Below are 24403 nucleotides of genomic sequence, written 5' to 3'. Positions count from 1 at the left end.
GGGCTAAGAGGTGGCTTTGGGCTCCCTCCACAGCACCAGGGCCACGCTGGGACAGTGGGAAAGCACTGGAGAAGGAAGGATACAGCACAGCCCTCCTCTACCACAGATTGGTACTACCTATTCTTTTCTAGGACAGTGGGCTGCTTTCCCCACATTTTTTTCTCTGCCTCCATGCCCTGGCCCCACACATTCAAGTCTCTTTACTCTCATCTTTTCTGCCTCATGATGCCTCTTGCAGCAGCAGGATTCCTGAGCAACAGCAGTCCAGTAATATTCATGGCCAAATGTCTGTTTGAAAAGCATCACTGTTCCAAGCTATATAAATAATCTGAGGATTTGCTGTAGAGCGTTGAACTCTGACCAAGACATTTGTTGCTATTATCTAGGTTTTATTTTTTACTGCTAATACAACAGGATTGTCATGGATATGAAGTCTCATGGGCTTGCCCTTTGCCAAGAACCACAGAGACTGATGCCCTGATGATTCAAGTTTTCTTCTGCCAGGTCTGATAGTCTTCTTTTACCTTAATTTTCATTTATGTCTCTTCTGATCAACTTGCATATTCTTTTCTTAAAATGGTTCCAAATTGGGGTGGTACGAGTTAGCTGGCCTACACTGATTTATTTTGGGTAAGAATTAGCCCACTGTGAAAGTTCACAGCTGGATGGGAAAAATATGACCGACTGTCACTTTTCAGTATTAAATCACCTGATTGAGTTTGTCTTCTCAGTCTTAGAACTACAAAGCCCACGTACGTGTTTAGGTCAGGAAGCTGAACTTGTCTTTTGAAGGTTTTGGTCTTTCAGTGCTCAGGCTGGGGACTTCCCTTTGCTGACTATTCCCTCAAATATCTGATCATGGAAGCACCTGCCTTTCATTTTGCATAATGTATGTGAAGGTATGGTTTGATATTTTCTACATTTTCCCACAAGATGGCACAATTTTCTTATGAACAGTGCATGCTAAAGCATGGAATGCTTTCTGCTCTGACAGTTATACAAGGAACTGACATGCTCTGCCCAGGTCAGGCTCTTTATTTTGCTCACAATTAGTTGGTTTATCCAGACTAGTTGTCTTGAAGAATTTTGCTTTCTCTCTCAACTTCTTGTTCTCCTCTCATTGTTTCTTCTCCAAGTCCTAAGAGGACCTGTGTCCCTGCCATGGCAAGGTGGGCTTCCCACAGGTTTGTGTTAGTGTCATGAAAATGTCTACAAGAAATCTCAGATGCTGTTTTTCCATTTGGAATGGGAGAAAAATAGAATATTTCATAAACTGCAGGGTCTTTGACACTGTTTTGGACAAATTATTAATCAAACTCACACACACTGAGTAGCCCTCTCACAGAAAACAGAGAACCCCACAGTAGCATCAGTATTCAAAAGCATGAGCTGCTACATCCCCCTACCCTTCTACTCACATTAACAGTTTATTCTACTTTTTCCCTCCCTTAATCTCAATAAAGAATAATTTTCCCTGGAAAAAGAGTCAATTACATCAAGTGATAAGGAATTATTTTAGGGAGAAGGAGAGAGTGAAAGAGTGACTTAATATTTCAGTACCCTACCCTGCCTATGTTGAGTCAATTTGTGCAGGAGCTGGAGGAGAAAGACCTGGGAGAAGAAGGCAGCTAGTAGCTGCTCTCCTGTTGTCTGCAAGTTGTTTTTTTTTCTTCTCAGATTGAATAACAGGCACTGAAAAGCAGGCTCAGGATTGGTGCTTTTCTTTTTTTCTTGCACACCATGAACTTGTCTCTTCTTCCTTAAAGTTTGCTGTGGATCATTTTTGGAACAAAACACATACTGACCTGCTGCAACAAGTTTCAGTGTTAGAGACTCAGCACTGCTGTTGTCTGGGTAAGAATGTCCTGTTCCTGTGCCTCTGTCATGCCAGTACATCCCTTCTCCCAGACAGAATGGCTGTAGGACATAATCATCTATTCAGCAATATGTTCTACTTGAGCCCTTCAAATCCTATTATGTCAGAATTCACATGACTTATTTCTCATGCTCCATTACAGGCCAGACTCCTTTATCCCACCCTGAACTTCCCCTAGGTCACTGCAGCTTCATCCCAAAGCGAGTGGCAAGCCAGGAGCCTGCAGCACCACTGGCAGAGATATTCTCATTTTGAACTGACTTCAAATAAAACTCCAACTGAGTTCAGCAAGACAAACATTCTAATTTGGGAACATCAACATTGTTCATTTCAGTCAAAAATGTTAAAACAAAATATGTCAGCTTTCCAACACATTATTTTAAAAAATGCTAAAATACCAGCAGTTCCTCTGGAATGGAACTTGTGATTCACAGCCTGTCCATAGGCAAAGAGAACCAGTGTGTGAATGATACAAAAATGACCTTTTGAGCAAACCAAGGGAAGGAATGTTAAAGAGCTTTGCTGTTCAAGGCCTTCACTGATGAAGGACAAATCTGGAAGGCAGCATCCAAGGAACCAAGTGATTGTGCACATGGCCACATGATAAGATTATGGGGGCAGTTCAGGTTTTCATAGTCTCTGGCACTTATATGCCACCACTTTACAGCCCCCTAAATATTTGTTTGAGGTGAATGATAATGATTGAGCAGCCTAAGAATGATGAAACATCCCTTCCTCACCCTCCCAAGTCTGACAGTCAGGCAGGAGCCAATGGAACGGAAATTTTGTCCTTGATTGCTCCACAGAACACTCTAACCCTTACTTTTGTTAAATTGTCATCTTCTATCTCACTACTTATATTTTCTCAGGGGTTTATAGACTTTTCCTGTTAGTATTTTAGTCTTAAGTATTTGGATAACTAAAACTGAGTAATTCCACCTCTCTCTTCATTCCAGTCTTCTGTTGCAAGGCTTTAGTTACCTTTCTGCTACTACATGATCTTTCCCAGCAAGCTCTGCAGAAGAACAGTGGCTGTAGGGAGGATAAGATGCCATTTCTAAGACAAACTTTAAGAGATGTTGTTGGGGGTTGATAATTTTTCAGTCACCTTAAACAATCTTTGCTTCCTGCTCTTCCTTGTTCTCATCACTTGGGATTTAAATGTATTCAAGTCATAGAGAGATAAAAGAATGAATGTGATTGCAAGATTTTGTCTCAAGCACAAGCGAACTTCCTTCTGAGCAAGGTTGTTCTTTTCAGGGTGGGAAAGGATAAGGAGATTTTTTTTGTTGTTGTTTTATTTTAGTCAGCATCCAAATGCCTAATAAGGAACTGCACGTGATACCAACTCAGGGATCCCAAGCATAGAGTTATAGGGTTTCATCCAGCAATGTAGTTGGATGAAAGGCCATCATTTAGATTGTGACATTGGACCTGGTAATTTCCCTGCAGCTGGTGGGAGCCAAGACAAATATGTATGTCCAGATCTCCTTGCTGCCTTTAATAACAGAATGAGGAAATCTCTTTGTAAGTAGAACTTTAGAGACAAAATGCATAAACACAAGGAAGAGGGATCAGCTCCTTGACCTCAGGCCAGTTTGCAGGGTGGAGAATTAGGTCCATGCTGAGATCTGAAAGTCACTTAATGAGGCAAATAGAAAAGCACTTAGTGAAACAACTAGACTTTGGCAAGCTGGAAAAATAAAGCAGTCCCAAGTGAAGCTCGTAGAGCATGAATGATGCATTGGCATTGTCAACTTAGTAGAGAATCCAGCATACTAAATTAAATACATTTGAGACAGAAAATGGTAAGAAACTTGATTTCAGAGAGTACAAAACATAATCTAATATGGTGACTAAATTAATGACTTTGTTTTACAACTGGGAAGACCTCGCTGGATAACCTCATTTTATCTGATTTTTCAAGAGCAGGCACCATTCACTCAGACAAATTACATGTGGGCACACTTGGGCAGGGCTGTAGCAGAAGATGAATGGATGTAGTGGATGGGTGGCCATGTGGCAACACAGAAACCCTGGGAAGAGCTCTGGTTCCACACTGTCACCTCAGAGGCAAATCCAAAGTCACTGCAGCACTGAAATATTGATCCACATTTAGAGCACTCTTGTATCATTGATAGTTGCTAGTTATAATTAATGTTATATTGACCTGGAAGGAAAATATGTTGATAAGAGGCTTCAACAACCTTTTGCAAAAGCCAGTTGTGCTCAGTTGAGCTGCCTAAAGTTGATATCACACAAAGTTTATTATTGGACCTTTGGATACTGAGTAAAACAAACCACATCCAGGTGCCATCTCAATTTTTCCAGTGTGACTCCCAACTTTGACAGGAAGAAGACTAAAACTGTGTGTAATAATAGCAGTGCCATCCCTTTTTGACATTGCTGTGAATATTAATAACTAAGAAACATTGTGTTGGGCATACAAAACAACACTTTCCGACCTGCAAAGAGAACAGATTGCCTAAAGATTGTAATACAGTAAGATAAATTTGGATCTCCACTAAAGGGCACCTCAGTAATGTAAATGGTAATGCTTCTCTCTGTGGATATTACCTTTAAAGAGTACACATTTCCAATTTCTGTGTCCCTCTATAGACTGAGGAATATGCATTAACATATAGCTTCTTATTGTTCCCATCAGATGCTCACTCTCAGAGCTGCTCTAACCAGGATTATAGTGGAACTAAATTAAATTTATGTATGTGAGAATATATTCCAGCTGGTGGTTTTTGTTTGGTTGAGTTTTTTTTCCAAGTTAACTTTCTAGAACCAAATAGGAAGAAAATAAAAAAGGGGTTGGTGTAGCAGCAAATCCTTTGCATTGAAACATCCCTAATGTAATAATCTAGACCTCAGCCCAAATGCTAATCCAGGCTGGTACTGTCCCAGTGGTGAAACGTTAGCAATATTACAGAAACTGTGGTGAAAATCTTATGAAAGGGAGAATATCTCATGTGCTGAAAAAGGCAAAGTCACTCCAGTCTTTGAAATTATTGCTCTTTCTGCTTTTTAATATTAGAAATATCCAGGACAATGCAGCAATTTATCTCTCTCTGCTGCTGTAAGGTGGAATATGCCTGCAAATTTCTCATTTTTGAAACTCATGTCAGTTCTATATCCAATGAACATCTTTAAGTTTCATTATTAACAATGATAAAAAAGTATATTTCTCTTTCATGATAATTTTGACAGTACAAAACTGCATGTAAAAAGAAATATGTTCTTGTATTTCCTGTAGTAGAGGAAATGTTGTTTAAATTCCAGAGAAATAACAAATTTTTTGTTTGTTTTGAAATGGAATTAAAATCAGGCATTGTGATCTTGCAGAGCACTCAATAGAGAAAAGAGACCAGCTACTGCAGTTTGTCTGTGACATCCTTCTTGAAAAGTCAAGGTTTAACCTCCAGGATTTTATTTTTTGTCCTCTGGTCCTTTGATGAGTTTTTTTATCATTTTACTTTCCTGCCAATATGGTTAAAGATTATTAATGACAATGTTATCAAGAGATAAAATGCAGTGTTTGAGTATGGGTGGGGTTTTCTTGTCTTGGTAAGGATTTTTGCTTCCGATAATTGTTTTAAATTTGATAATTGTGTATTTCCTGACTAACTTGAAAACATAATAAAAGAGCCTGAAGTGTTTTATTTTCTTTTAATTTACATGAATGTGTAGCCCTAGACACTTATTTAAAATTAATAAGCTGGAAGAAGGACAAATAAAGTAGAAAAGGAAATAATTAAATAATCCAGAGAGATGGATAGCAAGGCATAGTGAAGGCCTTATATTATAAAGTTACATTTATTTTGGGCAGTTATGACTAACCCTGTGCTGAGTAATAGGATAGTAGGGAAAACAGGATTTCTCCTGGCTCTGTAGTGTTGACAGGCAGCACTTGCATTTCTTGGAGTTGTATAACTTGGAACTGAAAGTCAGAATTTTCAAGGATATTCTTAGAACTGAGCACTTAGTCCCAAGGGAAGTTTCTGGCTCCTCATTGCTTATTCCTTGTGCCAAATCAGAGATTTTAATCTCTATTCTAATTACAGTATATCCTTGATTTAACCAGCAATCATATGAATTATACAAGGGCAATAACAATCTTGAAGATGTTCAGTATTTTGGTCTTGATCTGGCAAAAGAATTAAGTGGAGTGTTATCTTCAGCATGGATGCAGTTTCCATGAAAAAACCTGCTGGTCCTGCACACAAGAAATTTGCTCTTTTGGAGTGAGCAGCAGCTTCCAGAGAAGGAAAAACAAGAGGAAGAGAGCAAGAAGCAAGAGCAGTGCCTGGAAGCACCATGTAAAACAGCAATCACTGTGTGGGTTCAGGAATCTGGGAGACCATCTGCCACCAGGCAATGACCTGATTGCTCTCTAGCGTATCAACTGTGTATATGTATGATTTTGGAAAGCATGGATTATTTTGGCAGTTTCTGACCTGCTTCCCAGAAAGCTTTTTGCAAATGCAGACATTGAGGATTGGTGCTCCCGATGCTCTCGGGTGCTGGAGACATCCTCTGCTGAGACTAGAAAGAAACATTCCTACAGGAAAATTTGCTAGGTAGCCTACTTTTGGAAAAGCAAAAAAAGTCTGTCACGGTTTGAAATGATTTTTCTTCATTTCACATGGTTTGAAATTGTTGAAGAGCGCTGTGAAATGATTACTCAGAGCTGTCCATCTCGGCCTGACAGTGAGGTACAGCTCTGTGCTGGTGGAGCCAAACCTGTGTGCTGCCAAGGAAGTACAGCAGAGCAGCAAGCTGGGCTAGGGGCCTGCAGCAAAATAACAGTGGCAGGATCAAATGTGAGTGACCTGACCTGCTGCTACTCACAGGGACAAGGATTTCTGGCTCTGAGAGTGGTTGTGAGAATGAATTGCTTCTCTGAGGTCTCGGTGTAGATGAAGAACTTCCCATATCATGGAGCTGAGATTTTGTGGGTGTCTACTTAGGTTATTAGTCTGTTGGAAAGAGAGAAGAATAGACTAAAAAGCACTAAAGGGATTAAAGAGCAAAAGAAGACTTTTTCTATGTGTTTCTGGAGTATTTCACTGTATAACCTTTGTGCTTTTGCTTCCATAAGGAGATAGGATACAGCCTGGCTCTGTTAGTGAGCTTTAAAAAGAATTTGATTTTAATCTCTGTCCTACCAAAAAAATAGACTGATACAAAAGAAAGAGTCCACAGGACTTTGAACTGCAGCAATCATTTCTGTATCAATATAAAAAAAGATGAAACTAGCAGCACAGAGAAACACAGAGAAAATTGTGAATGGGCTGGTGTAGGTATGAATTGTGCCATAGATTTCAGTAAGGCTCCTAACAAAGGTACAACAGATGAGCTGCAGACCAAGGCACAGTTACTTAAAGGCACTAGAATTGAGAACAATTAGGAGATGCAGCCCAGCATATCCAAGGCATTATGGTAATTTCACAAAATGGGCTTAATTAGAAAGGAAGGATACACAACCACAACCCTTTCTTTCTCTCTTTCTTACCTTTAGGAGGTGAAAGAGCATTGCCTTATTGCAATTGCCATTTCCAAGCCTGGTTAAGTAAACTCCCTCTAGTACAAAGGGTGAAGACCATGAAGGCCAAAGTGATATTTCACTGTTAATCACAATAACTGCTCCTTGCAGACCAATAATCAGGAGATGCCAATTCACATCTCAATCACACATTTCAGTCCAGCAATTTGTCCATCCTACTCTGCAGTAAACAAACTCAGAGTCTGCTGGGGTGAGCAAGCTGCAGAAAAATCCAGACATCTGTGTGCATGCACTGAGGTTCTGTGCTACTCTGTGCTGGAATGGTCTGGGTGGTTCAACAGGGATGAAGCCTCTGGATTTCTGCAGAATTTATCCTGTGAGTTAGATATACAATGGGAGACCTCTGCATGTCAAAAAGTTTTAAAAATTAGTTCAAAGCTCTGTTGTTGTAATGCTTCTTTCATATATTTTTTTTTTAAATTATCACCTCAAGTTTGTAGTAGGACTCAGGATCAAACAAAATCTAACATGTCAGAGCAGTGGGGCAGCAGAAAGGCAGGGAAAACTTTTCCTGTGGACATTGGTGGAGGGAAATCTGGAGGAAGAGTCTTGAGAGCAACTTGAAAGATTTCACTTCAAGTCCATAGATTTAAACAGAAAAATTTCCAGGTGACAGACAACCACTCCTGGTGTTAGGCATGCTGATGACTTATCATCTCCAGATGAATCCTGCCCTGCTTTCAGCTCCTGCAGAAGCAGAAGGTAATACTACATCAATTTAGTAGTGAGCCAGTTGCTGATAAACTGAGATTTCTCCATAACAAAACTTCACCATCTCTCCACAGGTCATTACTCTGCTATTGGTGGCCTTTCAGACCACATCTCTCCTCTGTCTTCTAGGTGGAACAAGATCAGAGAGACCATGAGAAACAAGGATCACAAACTTCTTTCCTGTGTGCTTGTCCTAGACCAGGGCAGAGTGAACTCATAAGCACCTTTAAATTGCTCCAAGATGAGCACAGTGGCAGCTTGTTCTTTCCAAAGTTAGCTGTGCTGAGTTGCTCTTTTTTCTCTAACAGGAAAAAAGTGTTGCTCATTGTCAGTGTTGTTCATTGTTACTGGTACAAAAGCTCATCTCAGAGCTCTGGCAGCTTTTGCAATGTTATCACAATTTTTCATGTAACTAGTATTTGGTTGCATAAGGTAGGACTACAGTAGGAGCAGTGAAGTTTTTAAAGCACAGAGTCCTCTGGTATATTGGCTCTTTTGACCTCCTTTACACAGTGTAGTCTTACCTAATGGAGTTTTCTGGATGCTCAAATATGAATATTTTATATTTTAAAAATAAAGGAAAAACATTTCATTTAGAACTGAATGTGTGGGCTGGTACCCAAGCTGAGAAATAAATCATTGTATTGCTGTTGTCATTCTCCTTAGACCCAGGAGATTTAGTGTGTAAGCTGTATTTGAAAAGTTAACAGATTTCCATATGGAAATATAAGGTAAGGTGTTTAAATATCTTTAACAAAGAACTGTATAGAAGCATTATTCACAGCATTATTGATGGAAAAATTATCATTGCCCCAGAAATAGCTCCTTGGAAAATATTTTCCCCTACTGTGGAAGCACATCTTTTATCATAATCAGCGGTTTTTTCCACCATTTTGTTGAAGAACAATCACCTTAAATTCTGAATGATCCAATTCTTGTGCCCCTTTCTCTTATCAGTCTGGCATAATTACACTTGCAGAGTGATGGAAACACAGCTTATTGAGCTTATTGTCTCTGAAGTAATTGCTGTTTACCCTGGGATATAAAATTTAAATCACATCCTTTCTGACATAGACAACCTCACCCACAACAAGAGACTCTGCAATCACAAGTAAATAAGCAAATCTGATGGTTAGTCAGAGGAAGCAAGCCTCCAACTCCAGCTTTTCCTCTCATCTTCATTTCCCAAAACCATTCTAAATGCAGAAAAAGGTGTCAAGTTATCAACATGTTGAAAATAGAAGCCTTCAAAGCTCCAAGTCAAAAGAAACTCCAAGTTCAGTCAAGTGGCCTTGTGACTTCCAACCTGGCCCAACTTGGCCTGCCCATTCCCAAGACAGAGAGAGTTTGGTTTCCTAATCCTGCAGGTTTTGGGACTACACTGGGACAGTAGCATGAGTTATAAAAAAGAAGCTGTGTGCAGTAATGGGAGGATTTTTTTTTTTTTTTTTTAATAAAGTGCTTAATAGGGCCAGTGGAGTGACGGAATTATAGCTGGCACAGTTTCTTGCAAGTGTTTACTTTTACAAGCCAAGTGTTTTTATGTTAAGACAAATCGTGTCAAGCAGCATGTTCAGCCCACATACTTGTCTATTCTCTGAGGATATGAGGGCTGGCCTTGATATCCAAATGAGGTCAGAAGAAAATTTCCATCTCTACACTATCTTGCTGCTTTTAAGAAGTGCAGAAGAGAAAAAGGGACACCACAGAATTCTCCACAGCAAGTGGGGCTTGTGTGGTTTCCACCTGGGCCAGCAAAGGTCCAGTGTGCAGATCTGAAGAGCAATCTGTGTGCAGCCTCCCTGGAAGCTGAGGGACACACAGAGCGAAATCAAAGCCTGCCAGAAGGGACTCAGAGCTTTCAACAGTAACTTGAGATTGCCAAGGACATAGCTCTGGATGACACACCTAGGGTTATTTTAGCAAATGAATGTTTCCACTGCAATGTGGATGCACACAAAGATGCAGCAGCCTCAAGAAAAACAGCGTGACTCAATTACAGCATTGTGGATAAGATGGTTGTTATTGAATTTTATAGCTGCATGAGTCACAAGGTAACTATCCCACATTGCTCCTGAAACAGCTTCAACTTCAAAATCAATGAGAAACACTTTTTCCATTTCCTATTCTCATTCTAACATAATTTGTATGGTAATAGAGCACTGAGGCTTCAATCAGGAAAGCGACCACGCTGTACGAGTGCTGAACAATCCAGGGATTGTTCCATGCAATGTTTGTAACAGCTCTTCCCTGAGTACAATTTTTATGGGCAGCAAAATGCTACAATTAGGACATAGAACCTATCAAATAAGACCCATGTTAGGAGAAAACAGCCTAAATGTATTTTCATCAAAAGTACAGGAAGCAATAGGCTTCTCTTAGAACTTGCCTCACAAAAAGTAAGTACCAGTGAAATGAATCTGTCGTCTGTGTGATGAAGATATCCAACACATTTTTGGGGATAATAAACTAGCACTCTTCAGTGCAAATCATATTATATTCTTATGTGCAATAACACAGGCACAGCTGAACTGAAGACTGGTTCAGACACTGAAGTATTGGCCCTTTCCAATCTCTTCTCTTGTTTTGGAAATCAGTTTAGAGACTGACTGATATTCCTGGGTTACAGGCAGGTTGCAGGCAAAGAGCTTTTCCCACTGTTGTTTGTTTGGCTGGTTTTTAACAACACCTTTTTACTTTTTCTTCCTCTTGATTCACCACCTCCAGGACTGCTTGTGTAGAGGGAGAGAAGCAGCAGCCTGAGACATCTCTTACCAAGGAAGGGCCATGTCCTGGAATTTGGGTTGGATGGTTAAATGCAGAAGGTGCTCCCCTGTGTGTGGTTTGCTATTTTTCTTTCTTTATGATAGCCAAACTGTTTTAATCTTTTCAATAGTAATGATGTGTGCAATGAATGATATTTTTTTGTCTATTGAAGCATCTGACAATAATTTCAAGGAGAGGGTAAAGGAAATAGCTTTTTATGTTGTTCTTGATACAATTTCTATGGTAATAACACTCAGATTGCTATGTTTGACAAAGAACATACATACACACACACACACACACACACACACACACATATATATATATATATATATATATATATATTTATATGGCGGGAAAAACACAAGCAGGGCAGGAAAGGTGGCTAAGGAGAGTGATGCATTTAAAATGCCTGGCTTAGTCTGAGAGGGTGGGAATACGTAAAACAGAAATTGCAGGCTTGATTGATTTCTTCCCTGGATACCTGACATGAGAAGCAGTGTTGGCTACAGCCCAGCTGATGGGACCATTTCACAGCTTGACTGTAAGCCAAAGAAGCCTGTTGGGTTTCTGTGCTCCATTTGGTTTGTTGTCACAAACAGAGAATACAGCAGCCAGCAAACACCCAGCAATGTTGACCTCCCCTCTGCAGCTGTTTTATGGCTGCATCATCAGATGGGGGATTATGGTGTAAATGTAGAGAGCTACTGGAATGATGGAATAATATTTTCACTGTTTTGTCATACAAGCATATTGGGAGGCATATGGGGGACATGTCTGTGATCTATTAATTTTTGCAATGCCTGCTGAAGTGAAGGGTGAGATTAATTTTGCTTAAGTCTAAATGCTTGCCAGGTATTCCCCCAGGACTCTTTTCATGCTTGCTGGACAGAATTTGACATTTTTAGTGAGCAGATAGTCTTGATCTCCTTAAGTGTCCCCTTGAGTTTAAATGAATTAGTCAGTGCCTTTTCCTCTCCCTTGACCTCTCAGGGTGGTCAGATAAAGAGCCCAGACATAAAGGTCTGTGCTGTAAACAACTTAAATGCGATCCCACAAAAGATGTCTGGACCTGACAGAACCATGATGCATCCATAAGCATCGCTCCTGCAGTGGTAGCCTTGTCTCCCCAGGTGAAATGGTTACAAGAAGAACTTTTCAGGAAGACTTTTCCTGGATCATGGCAATAATACTTATAAAAAAAAAAAAGTGGGAGTTTAATGGGCAATGCTTTCTAATTATTAGAGCAATGCTAATAATGCTAATACTAATGCTAATAATAATGTGCCTTGGCTTGCTACCTTCTCAGTTTGGTTTTTTTCCTGCAACAAGTCTTTATTTACATCCTCTGTCACGATGAACTGAGAATGTCAATATTTTGTGTACAGAACTGGAGACAATTTAAAGGAGAAAAACGAACCCACTGACACTCAGAATATAGTTAAATCTCCTGATTCAGTCTGGTTTTATATATTTTGTGGAGGGTGAATATGGAGAAAGCATCTGTACGGGATTAATGTACAGCTTAATGCAAAAAATATTTCTCTAGGTTACCACCTAAAGGAGATACTATTCCAGTGTCTTCATTTCCATCTTTAAAGGGATGTTTTGTTCCCTTTTGATCGCAAATTTATTTCAGAGTTGTTCCAACTCTCTTTTCTGCCCTTGTCACTTCTCTAATCACAGAGTCTTGTGGTCTTTTAGGTAGCTGCCAGACATGCAGGGCAGTAGTAATGAGATATCATCATGCTTACTTCAGAATGAATCTCTTATGAAAAAAAGGTGGATGTCAGAATTACAGGTTTTATACATTTCTTTAAGTATATTTTTCAGAATGTAAGACTAATTCTGATTATAAGATTATAATATCTTCAAAGTCTGTATCACAAGAGTTTTTTTTCCATCACCAGCAGTTTCTTATTGCAGATCAGAAAGGCTTTATGTGGCCAGTGTGTCACACATTAGTGTACACTGCTCTTCTGGATTCATCACATCACACACAACAGGGCCAAGTCCTGTATTATTATTTAATTTGCAAAAAATACACATTCTATTTAGGGTTGAAAAAATTTGCCTGACAAAATGAAGTCCCATAATTTTCAGAATGTAATTTCATTCTGTTTCCATCTGCAAGTTTTTTTCACCTTTCCCTTAAGTGAAAGATCTGCACAGGTGTAACAACCACTTTATTTCTGTTTAAGCATTTTGATTGCTGGGTTTTGTCCACGTCACAAATAGTGTCAATGGGGTCACCTGTGTTTGATCATTAGAGGGAATGCATGTCCTTATCTGCATCCCACACTTGACTAGAAGTGTAGGCCTCCTCATCAGGATGGAAGTGATTAATTCAGTAAGAGCATCCTTTTCTTGATGTCAAGGAAAGAAAGGTCAGTGCCAGCAATTGCTGATTAAGTTTAGCAAAGTGAAGAAAGAAGATTAGCAGGATTGAGCTTTGTCACCTCTTGCTTTTTTGGTTCAAGTCTTCAGTGAATGAAAAATCATCTGTGCCTGATTAGAATTCATGTCTGTCAGAACATATTTCAAAGAGACAGTAAGTTCTACATGGCTCAGGCTGAGGTAAGTCTGGAAAATTCACCTCACTTTACAGACAGTTCAGCAAAGACAAATGAACATTGATGAGACTGGAAGATTATTGGTTCCAAGGAAGTCAACGAGAAACTTTTCCTGGAGTTTAACTGCAGCCAAGGAATCTTAAGGATGCTATGGATTTTGACTGCCACTTCTCTACCTTCCATGAATAGCATATGAAAGTGGTACAGAGAAAGCCCTCTTTAACAATAGCTAGAAGTTCAGGCTTCTTTTTATTTAATTTGATTTTGCCATTACCAGGAAGGTAAGCCCTGGATATTTCATTCAGGAAATAGCCACACATTTTTTGAGGAGTGTGAAAAGTGAACTAGACCCCTTAAAGAAATAAAGCTTATAAAGGAGGAAGAGGGGGAAATATCAGCAATATTAAGCCTGCAAAAGTCAAGCTCATTTCTCATGATCAGTTGTATAAGAGTAAATTTTGGCATGATATTTTTCGGGCAAATATGGTATACAGGACGAGTGGGCATGGAAGCCAGCCTATCTTAGATAACCTGCCTGATACTCAAGGGATTTATTAGCAAATTGCACAGCATGAGAGACTGTTGCTGTCATGACATTGTACCTTACTTTTGTTGGGTATTGACTGATTGCAGTGTCAGTTCATTGCCCCTAAAGAACAGAGAAATTGGAAAAGAGAAACAGCATTCTTCTTTTCTTGAAAGAGATCTCATTTTCTGTCTGTAGGTTCTATAAGTGTGAACAAATGTGAGAAAAAAGAGAAAATTGAAAAGGGTGAGACAACATCTTAAAGTTCCATGTGTAACTTGTTAGTTATTTGTACAGTTTTACTTACAGCAGTTGTAAAGTGCCGAGAACAAATCCCAGAGGATAAATTCCAAAGTATTCCTTATGAAATTCTTAAACTGACTTAGAAGGGCTGCAACATCTCACAAGCCCTACATGTGAGAGTGAATTCTATGTATGAAAAGTTAAATGGGAAATATTTCAGTGCCCTGAGACAGTCACTTCTTCCAAGCAAGTCTAAAGCTCTGGTGACACCATGGTGGCTACTCTAATGTAGCCACCACACCTCTCATCTTAGAGGAGCTGCTGATGTGACTCTCTTCCACTGGACAGGAAAAAGGGCAGAAGCAGAAGTGGTGAAGGAAGGAAAGATATTGAGTGCTACTCCCATTCATGAAGTGCTGGTTCCCATAAATCATCTGGAAGGTTTGTGCCAGGACTACTGTTAGTGATGTCATGATTTTAGCCTGGAGCATTTCCCTGTGCTCCTGGGAAGCTGCAAACAGAGCAGAGGTGGGAGCATCTGGCTACTTTTGCTGACAGTCAAAGCCTGTTTGACCAGCTCTAGGCATAAGTGATGTGACCCAAGCAGCAATAAAAGAACAACCTCTGAAAAGTTTGGAAACGAGACTCAGACAAAAAATTCTGAGAGCTAAAACTCTGGAGAAATAATTCCTTTTATTTTAGCAATTTCTTTACTCTTTTCCCCTGCCTGGGACTGTACTGTTGCACTTTACATCAGCTTGTCTCACCTGTGTGTATTATAATTCAGTTGTTCACAGACAAATAACTCAGGTAACCAGGTAGAATGAGTCATTATTCACCATTGGCCATGTCCAAAAACCTGATTCCATCTGTCATTAAACAACAGCTGTGAACAGGAGAGCTGCATGAATATTACCATAAGGCCTTAAAGGAATTTCTTTCTCTTGGTAACACAAAAAAAAAAAAAAAAAAAAAAAAAAAAAAAAAGGAACTTCGTCCTGCATTGTAGAAATCTCTATGTTTGGAAGTTCAAAGGTACCTGGAGATTACAGAAACAATGAAACAATGAGACAAATTCACAGAATAATACTCTCATCAGTCTTCCCCCATTCCTTCTCTCTACCTTGGCAGGAACTTTGGGCTTCACTCTGAGAAGTCAAAGATTTCCTTTCAGAGAACAACAGAGAAAGAGCAAGCAATTCTTGTCCTGAATGGCTCTCTACACTCAGCTGTCTGTGAAAGGATGTGCAACCCTTCACAAGATTGCAATTACATTACCTTAGAATTCCTGCTTTGAAAAAGACACAGCATATTTAAAGCTAAACCCAAACTTTGGAGCAGTACCTTTGAAAGTAATCAGTAAATTAACAGTGTAACGCTGTGTTTCCTATACTGAAATTTTGTAATTCTGCTAGTCCATTTCTCCCAAATTTCCCCTTATTTATCTGCTTTGAACTGAGAATATGTACAACACTTAGCAGGGTGGTGGCCTGATGGGAATGCTGATCTCTCAGAGAGCTCACAAGAGTATTTGTATCTGTCTGTCTCCATGACTCATGCACTGATTTTAAGTTATTCCCCTCTGAGGCCCAGAGGCTGCCAGCTTTGCTGCACATGGAATCTCACTTGCAGCCTCTGGAAAGCTTTCTTACCTAGACAGCTCTGCTGCCAAAGGTCCCATTTTGGGATTCTGTGTTGGTTTCAAGGAGATATTTCATATTTAAATTTAAAGGCAGCTAGTAAAATGAGGTTTAAAGAGAGAAAGACCATCCACTCCATCATGATTTTTTGTTGATTTCTCTACTTTGCCCCTAGAGATGATATCTCAGCACTGCTATCAAGATAATTCCCTGCTTTCTTTGGCAGTCTTTCCAATGTGTGTAGTTACCAGCTTGGCAAAGTGAAAGGGAAGCAGAGCAGAGAGAGACTTCAACCATCAACCATTTTTCTTGTTTTTCTGGTCTAGGAATATCTGTTTTCAGAGACTGTTTCTGCAAGGCAGAAAAGGAAGCCGGCACAGAAGGTTGTGGTTGTGGTTGGTTCAGCCACAGCAGCAGGAAATACACATTAGCCAATATACCTGAATACCCTTTCTCTGCCAGTCTTATAGAATTCTTTTACAAACCCAAAACCCAGCAAACCCAAAACCAATGCTGAGGATTGTTTTGTCTCTGAAGCCTTCCTGTTCTTGAAGAAAAGACCTGCTGGGACTGGAAGCTGCCCCTGTGGTTTTCACAACCCTCGGGTGATCACTCCTGGAATTTGCTCCTAGGACATACTTCCACAAATTCCTCACACTCACTGTGACAAAGCCTGTCTAGTTCTGAATAAAAATATAGAAATAAACAAGTTTTATTTACCTGGGAGCCAGTCAGAATAGAGGTAATTTTTAGTAACTTTCAGATCTCCAAAACCTAAGTGGTCTGGTCTCAGTTAGTCATAAGAAAACATTTCCATTGATAATTCCATGTACCTATGGGTTTTTTTTCCCTGGAAGTTCTTTGCTTTTCTAATCCTTTTCTGCAGTGGTAAAAAGCATTTGATCTGCTACTTATTTTAGAAATTTGATACATATGCAAAGAGAATAGGATGTAAATCAGCACAGGATGCTGTTTTCCCCAGATGAATAGCTCTATGTAAATGTAAGGAATCAATACAATATTTGCTAATCTAGTTTATTTATGTGGTCAATCATCTTGGACTCTACAATTTCATTTTAAAGACTAAAGGAAGCCACTAATTTTAAGATGAATTTCCACTTGATTCCACTTCTTTCACAAATATCTTCCATTTAATGGAATCTCATGAAGTTTCTAGTTTGAGCCCATCCAGCTGTAGACTCCTTGTCATGCAAAATCTTAGGCAACAGTAAAACATAATTCTCCACCACTGCTACACTTATACCTAGTTTGACTTCCAGTACAAGCTTTAAAGCACATGCCAAGCAATTTACTGGGATGACACAAACAATATAAATGAACCTTAAATGAGATGTTCTTTACCAGCTGCTAACAGCATCTATCAATTTTTCATCTCAGAAATTATGTAGGTAAAGCATTTCACGTGCTTAAGATGCTTTTAGTAGGCCTATTCAGCATGTACAAGTAACAAAAAAAAAAATCAGTAAATTTAAAATAGAAGTAAAAATAACATCCATGAAAATGTAACTTGCTTAAAGGATTTTTTTCCTCTTCAGTGGTTTTACATTCCACAACCTATGGAGTTTTTTAAACAGGAAAGGAACAGATTTTCTTGGACTTTCTGGCAACTCCTTGAAAGTGAATTCAAAACATAACTTAAATCTCTGAACGCTTCAGTGTTGCCAGCCAGATAAACAAGCATTACAGGATGCAACACCTGCAGATGTATTCTCCCAAGTTTGTGGCTGTCTTCCACAGAACAAACATTGTGAAATTACTTCTACAGGTGTCCCACAGAATTCCTGTTGTCCCAGCTCTGGAAAATACTCCACACTACAGCCCGGGCTCAGACCACTGCTGTGGGCAGGATTGCAAAGGTTTTGTCAGGGTAAAAGAGTGTCAGCAAGAACAACCAGCAAGGCAGAATGAATATACACCTGCCCACTGCCCCACTCGTTATCCGGGCACATAACAAGGCTCCAGACACCCAGGACAGCACCAAGGACCTTGATCATTCACAGCCTGGGTGACAAGAGCAGAAGCCTTTTCCTTGGGATTATGAGCAATCACAGAAAATTAGGGCTGCGAGGGACCTCAGTCTAATAACCAGTTTATTCATCTGCCCTAAGGCAAGATCTAGTGGACTGCCTCAAAAATGACAGCTGCTGATCTAGCTCTAATGTATTATTAAAAGCAATCAGTAACAGGCACACCACAACAACCAGAGAATTTATTCCTGTGTTTTGCTGCAATTATTACCAATGCATTTTGCTGGATGCATTTTCCATCTTTCTCAATGCAATCAAAGGTAAATTTAAAGTCTTGTTAAGAAATCCCACTCATTGGCAGCAAACACGATTTCATTTCTCTTTTATGACTTCTGGAAAATTTTAACTCTATTTCAGCAGAGCATGGAGATACCTGGAGGTTCCTCATTGGTCCTTTTTTTTTCTAGTTTGGAAAGATATTTTCCCTGAAAAGTACCAGAAGAATTAGGCTGCCACTCTACATTAATAGTCTCAGTAATTTACTGATAAATGGAGGGGATTCATAGGAACAATTCTGGAGAATTAAGTCCTTGTTGTTTCTTGGACATCTTCCACCTTAGTCCAAAGGGTAGCCCCCCTTACTGGGGAGGATATATTTGTTAATAGTACAAGATTCTTTACCTAAATAGTAGAACTGGGGAGAAAATTAAGGTGATGTTTGGGTTAGCCATGCAATGAAGGTGTATTTAGTGCAATCTCTGACATTACTGTATTTTATGAGAACTGAAATGAATTAATGCCTTAGAGTAATAATCTTGGTTTATGTCTGCTCTTATATATGTCTTCTATAATTCATTAATTTCTCCCTATAACAAACCTATAATATTTGAATTTATAACTGTAAAAACCTATAAAATATGGCTTTAAAAAAAGAGACAGAAGATAATAATCAACACAAAACAGACAATTCCAGGCGGCAGTGATCCCACCCTGTGACTGTGGTTCTTTGCAGAGGCAATAGATGAAGCAATGCCTTCCTACAGGCTGTAATTCAAAAAGAAGTACCAAATCATGTCTGAGAACAGTGCACTTTGTTTCCCTTCAAACATTCCTTTGCAATGAAATACATTATTATTTTAAGCATCCACCTCTTGCATTGGGAAAGTTGTCGATTCCTACTGCAGAGATAAGGAGGAACATAAGAGATGGGAACCCAAGCAAAAATGTCACCTGGTGGGATTGTCTATGGCCAATAAAGTAATTAACAGCACAGCTGTTTGCAACCAGCTGGAACTAGTTCTCAGCGACCCCCTACAATCAGAAGTAGAGACAAGGAAGTCAGGAAAGCAAGAGAAACTAAAGGTTTTCATCTGTCAGAGGAAAATAAATTGGCTGGCTCTACCCTTTTCCAGTAAGCTGTCGAGTAGGCACATCTTGTGCTTCCCAGCCAGGCGTGCTGGCTGCAGGAAAAGAATGGTTTGGGGACTTGCCATTTTCCCTCATCAAAATCTTAATTTTCTGAATAATAATGCAGCATGTTTGCTGCAGAAGCCATAAGAAGGGAACAGAGAAAACAGCTGGTTAGAGACTGAGGCTGTTGGAAACCACCTGCTTGAAAGGGTGCATGAACATTCTTCTTCATTTTTTATTCATGTGAAAAAAAAAACATTCATTGCCACTGGAACTTTAAGCTGACACATCCTGTGATTAGTCTTCTAAGCTAAAAGGGCAAGGGAGTCAACATGTTCTTTAACACTGAACATGATGATTAAGTCTTGTATCCTGAGCAGGAAAACTTGGTTGAAACAGTAAAGTTTTAGGGATATAATCTTGATTAGAGCAATCAAGTGATGGCAACCAGTGAAAACCACAATTCTTTGCAGAAGTCTGGTAAGAACTTTGGTGAGCTACAGTCAAGCCAATACACCAAGGGGGTGTCTGCCATACTGTATGCTGCGTTCCAGGAGCTGCCTTACTCTGGAAGGCAAAGAACTGATCTCTGGAATCACAGAATTAACAGAAAAGGACTTATTTAATGGTATGAGAAACACAGAACAAGTACAAAAGCAGCATCTTGTTCATTTAAATAAACATGTATAAAGATCACTTTTCAGTATGAAGGCAAAGCTTGCCACAGAACAGCAAGAGCTGAGTGGACTGGGAGAGATCAGAGGTAAGGGTGACAAGCAGTTGTGACAGCAGGCAATGTGAGGCACTGTGTACTTTTTCCTAGGAACTGAACTGGAGCTAGCATTTCCTTCAGTGCATCATGGAATGAGCCATAAATTCATTTGCAAGATTGTCTGAGCTCAAATTTGAATTTGAGCATCTTTGGCTTCAACTGAAAAAGGCTTGAAGAGGAAAAAAACTCTAACAGCAAAGATGTTCAGTCTGCTGGATGAGTTAATTCCACCTTGAGCTTCATACTAATTTTGTTTGCTTTGCTGTCCTTTCTACCAATCCTGCTAAATATTAAAAATACCCAACACAGTAAAAATCCAGTCCTTTCCACTGTGGGCTTTGGCATATGACAATTCCCTCTAGAGACAGCCATGAGATGTAGAATTTCTGAGCTCAGCACATGCCTGGAAGAGGCAGAGGAATATATCTGTCCCCAGTGGTGCCCAAAAGGAGATGAAAAAGGGGAGGATGCTGACTGACTTGAAGTGTGTATTTTTTCTGCCCTCAAGAAATAAAAGCCCAAAACTTTTGTTTATTTATTCTCTTACTATTCTAGTGAAGACGTGAATAAAGATGATAAAAAATGTAAACTGGTAAATAATTCAGAAAAATAGTTCTAGTCTAAGAGATAGAATTTATATTGTTTTAAGAGAAAAAAAAAGAGAAACTGTCATAGTACAATCTGATTCCTATGATCTCTCTCCTCTGTAACAGTTTTCGTTGAGGCTGAAACAAGCACATCCTTACAAAAATCTCTGTGCCCTTGATTTTAATATTTCTGGTTTACAGGGTATCCACTCCAATCAACAGATAAATGACCAATCATTCCTATGGTTGGAGTGCTAATCTCATTAAATTCTGGTTTCCACAATGAAATCTTAATCTATGGTGTGGCAGTTTGGCAATATTTAGAGATATTTGCAACACTGTCACAATGACGTTGGCTGATATTAATTATGATTCTGACTGGAATAAATTTAGGAAAGAAATGAGTGAGTAAGCAGTTTCTGTAAGTCAGGATGAGCCAAAACTCCAAGAAGTTCCAGGGGAAAAAAAGTGAAATGCTGATGCTTAACTAACAAATCAAAGTGCCATTCCAGTTTAGCTTTGTCAGAACAAAATAACTGCTGCTGCCTGTGACTCTGGGTACCCACCATCAATCTAAGAAGAAAGGTGCCTACCAACCTCAGGAACAGCAGCTCAAAGCCAAGGGGCACAAGTCTCCTTGCCCTGAAGTTGGATGTCCAGGGAATATGCTCTCCCTTCCTTGGCATGCTGAATATCTGGATAGATGACCACTCCCAGCACCTGACTTAGGCTAGAGGGACTAATGGAATAGTTCCTGTTCTGCTTTCAGAAATGGGTAAAACAAAAAAGCATCTGTCTGTTAAAGTACAAGAAAAGGGCTTTGAGTTACAGGGAAAAGGCTGAAAGGCAACAGAAGTTGGTGTATGTTCATCACTTTTCTTGTCATGTAGCCTTGTTGTACATCTACATAAGCATTTAGGGTCTGAATTTCAGAAAAACTTAAAAAAATAAATAAACTACTAAGTAGGTAATCTAATGGGCCTATCATTAACTGTCTCATAACCATTCCAAAAAAAGGAAATCTTAATTAAAAAAAAAAAAAAAAAAAAGGCCAGTATATTAAACTTCTGTCTATATTGTGTTAGCTTTTGCAGTTAAGGGAAAAAAAAAAAAACAAATCTCATGGTGAGAGGTTGGAACTAGATGATCTTTAAGATGCCTTCCAACCTATACCATTCTGTGATTCTACAATGATTCTATGAAAAACAACAGTTGTAAACACAACCAAAGTGTATATCAAGACTCAGAACTTTAGAGGACAAAATAAAGCCTCTACTTATCATTATAGAATATGTGGGGAAAAAAAAGAAAAAAGACACAGTGCCCTGACTCGGGCCTGTCAGGGGTGGGACAGAGCAAACAACACCCCAGAGTGACTATGTATTTAATGTTTGTGACAGGACATATTGCTAAGCTACAGAAGAACCTCAGAGATTTTCAGAAGCATCTAATGGCACTAAAAGTATCCATGAATTTCCTACAATGGAGACATTCTTCACCAGAAAGAACTGCCTCAGCTTGATAAATCAATACTGGATGACTTGGAGCAAATTGAGAAACTGAACAAGTGAGAAACCCCCCAGATTAGATGATATTTATTCAGGAGCTTAAAGCACTTCAGCTATGGAGCTGCCATGACACGGGATTTATAGTTTAGCACCGACAAAGTGCTGGAGGAATGAAAGGTGGCAGTATGGCACCAACCTTAAAAAAGGCTGGAAATCACAGGACAAAATCCCCACCAAAGGAGAGAATGAATAGTAAATATTATCTGTATTATCTACATATCCCCATTCATTTTGACCAGGGAAGCCATCCATGTCACCCATCACAGGGACACAACCAATGCTCAAGTGCTGAGTTTGCCATCTTCCAAAAAAGGTGGCAAGAGTGCCCTTATGGAAAGCTCTTCAGCCCTCTTGGTTTGGGAGGAAGGATTCCCTCCAGGACTGATAATAGTTTAAGAAGTAGGAAAGAGAACACTAAACTAAACACAGTGGAAAGGCAGCTATCATGATGCTCCCAGGTTCACTGCTGGGTTCTTTATTCTTTAACATATCAATAAATTACATGAAATGGGCTAAAAAGTCACATAATGGTATTTTCAGATGAAGCAACAATTTCTGGATACTGGGATCATGTGTGGCCTTCAGCTCTGGCTACTGTGAACTACTGCAGAAGGATTGCATGGTGTCGACTGACCAAGAAATAAAATGGAAAATAAAACTCAAGAACAATGACTGTAAAGTAATGCACATGTGCAAAAGACAAAACAACCCCCCACAATCCCCATACAGACATTCTCATAGATTGTAAATGACAAACTTTCATTCAGGACAAAGCTCTTCCACACACTGTACAGGCTGCTCTGGGAAGGCCAGCTGGATTTTCCAGTAGGTGTCAAACAGGCAAAAAGAGAAGGTTTAGCCAAATAAATGTCTCATTGCTGACACAGCTTGGAAGCCTTACTCCCCCCTTGTCCCTCCTCCTTAGTTCTTTCCTTCATTCCTGTCCAGCCTTCCCTGCTCTTTCCTCCCACATCCACTGATCCCAAGAGTCTGACCCCTCCGTCTGGCACGGCGACCTGATGGAGCAGGAGGCAAGCCAGCCCGACTCACCAGAGACAAAAGCACTTCTTTTTGTTATTATTGAAGTGACCTTTCTGCCACTGCAGTAAATTGGCTTGCTGTGTGTCTGGAGGAGCAGCAGCAATGCACAGGCCATCTGGGGTTTATGAAGCCAGGAGCTGGGGGTGCAGAAGCTGAAAAGAAGGGCAGGACCTTTCCCTCTTGGCAGCAGCGAGCTTTTATATTGGCTTAAGCTGTATTATGAAATCATAAGCTGGTGCTCATTTCTGAGCATCTGCTCCTGGCCCTGGACAGCAAATTACCTAAATTAATCTTTATTCTAATCCTGCACTGAAATAATTACACTCAATGAATCAGTCTTGGAAAGCAATATAGATAGTTACCTTCAAACAGTGTAGATAATTCTGTGAACAATGTCCCAGAAATTCAATAGCCTTCTCACATTAAGTCATCATTAAGTTCTCCCAGCACTTCTCCCTGATGAACAAATCATAAGGAAATTTAACTACAGAAGGCTATTATAAATTTTATATAAACGCACAGGTATTTTTGACTCTCACAATTTGTTCCTCGTTTGAAGGTGGAATACATCTATCTATTGCATTTTCTTTTTTCTGAGCACAGAAATAAACATGTTGCTCTATTCCCAGCAGAAATGTCATAGCTGAACTCATACAGACATTTTGGAAATGATTTCACCATTGTCGCAAAACTCGTCAAAAAATGAAATACTTTAGGGATTAATTACAGGCCCTGAGTCATTCTTTTATAAAGCTACCACAAAATGGCATCCAAGGAGCACTCAGAGATGAAACCATTTTAAGTTCTGAAATCTTACAGCCTGAGATGACTTTACCTGGAGACAGCCTTTATGCCTCTGTTATGATGTATCAAATCCAAATTTGGAAATATGGGGGCCAATCAGTCAAAAATATCTTCAACTTGGGATGAAGAAAAGGTCAGCATAAGAATATGTCATTTACAGACATTACCTGCTCTTTATTCAGGGCATACAAATGCAGCAAAAAACTGGGTAAACTTGAATGTTTAAACTGAGGAAAGCCCAAGAAATAAAGTCTCTGTTCATTTTTCTGAGAAGAAGGCATCTTGCACTACTGTTACTGTAATAGACAGTGAAACTCAGGGGGTCC

The 24403-nt window shown here is 39.5% G+C and overlaps 2 long non-coding RNA genes across 2 annotated transcripts in view; one reads left to right on the top strand and one right to left on the bottom strand.

The window, feature by feature from the left end:
* Positions 1–24403, bottom strand: part of LOC110482595 (uncharacterized) — a 60428-nt gene that overhangs the window by 13896 nt on the left and 22129 nt on the right. Inside the window, exon 2 of the long non-coding RNA XR_002467435.3 lies at positions 23636–23729. This is a non-coding gene — a long non-coding RNA (uncharacterized LOC110482595). The remainder of the gene's footprint in view (positions 1–23635; positions 23730–24403) is intronic.
* The window catches only part of LOC110482594 (uncharacterized), an 85276-nt gene that overhangs the window by 48783 nt on the left and 12090 nt on the right, over positions 1–24403 (top strand). The window lies entirely within an intron of this gene.

This window comes from Lonchura striata, chromosome 5 (assembly GCF_046129695.1).
Source record: "Lonchura striata isolate bLonStr1 chromosome 5, bLonStr1.mat, whole genome shotgun sequence".
Lineage (NCBI taxonomy): Eukaryota > Metazoa > Chordata > Aves > Passeriformes > Estrildidae > Lonchura > Lonchura striata.
Note: the sequence above shows the minus strand (reverse complement) of the source record. Positions and strands in the feature narration are given on the sequence as shown.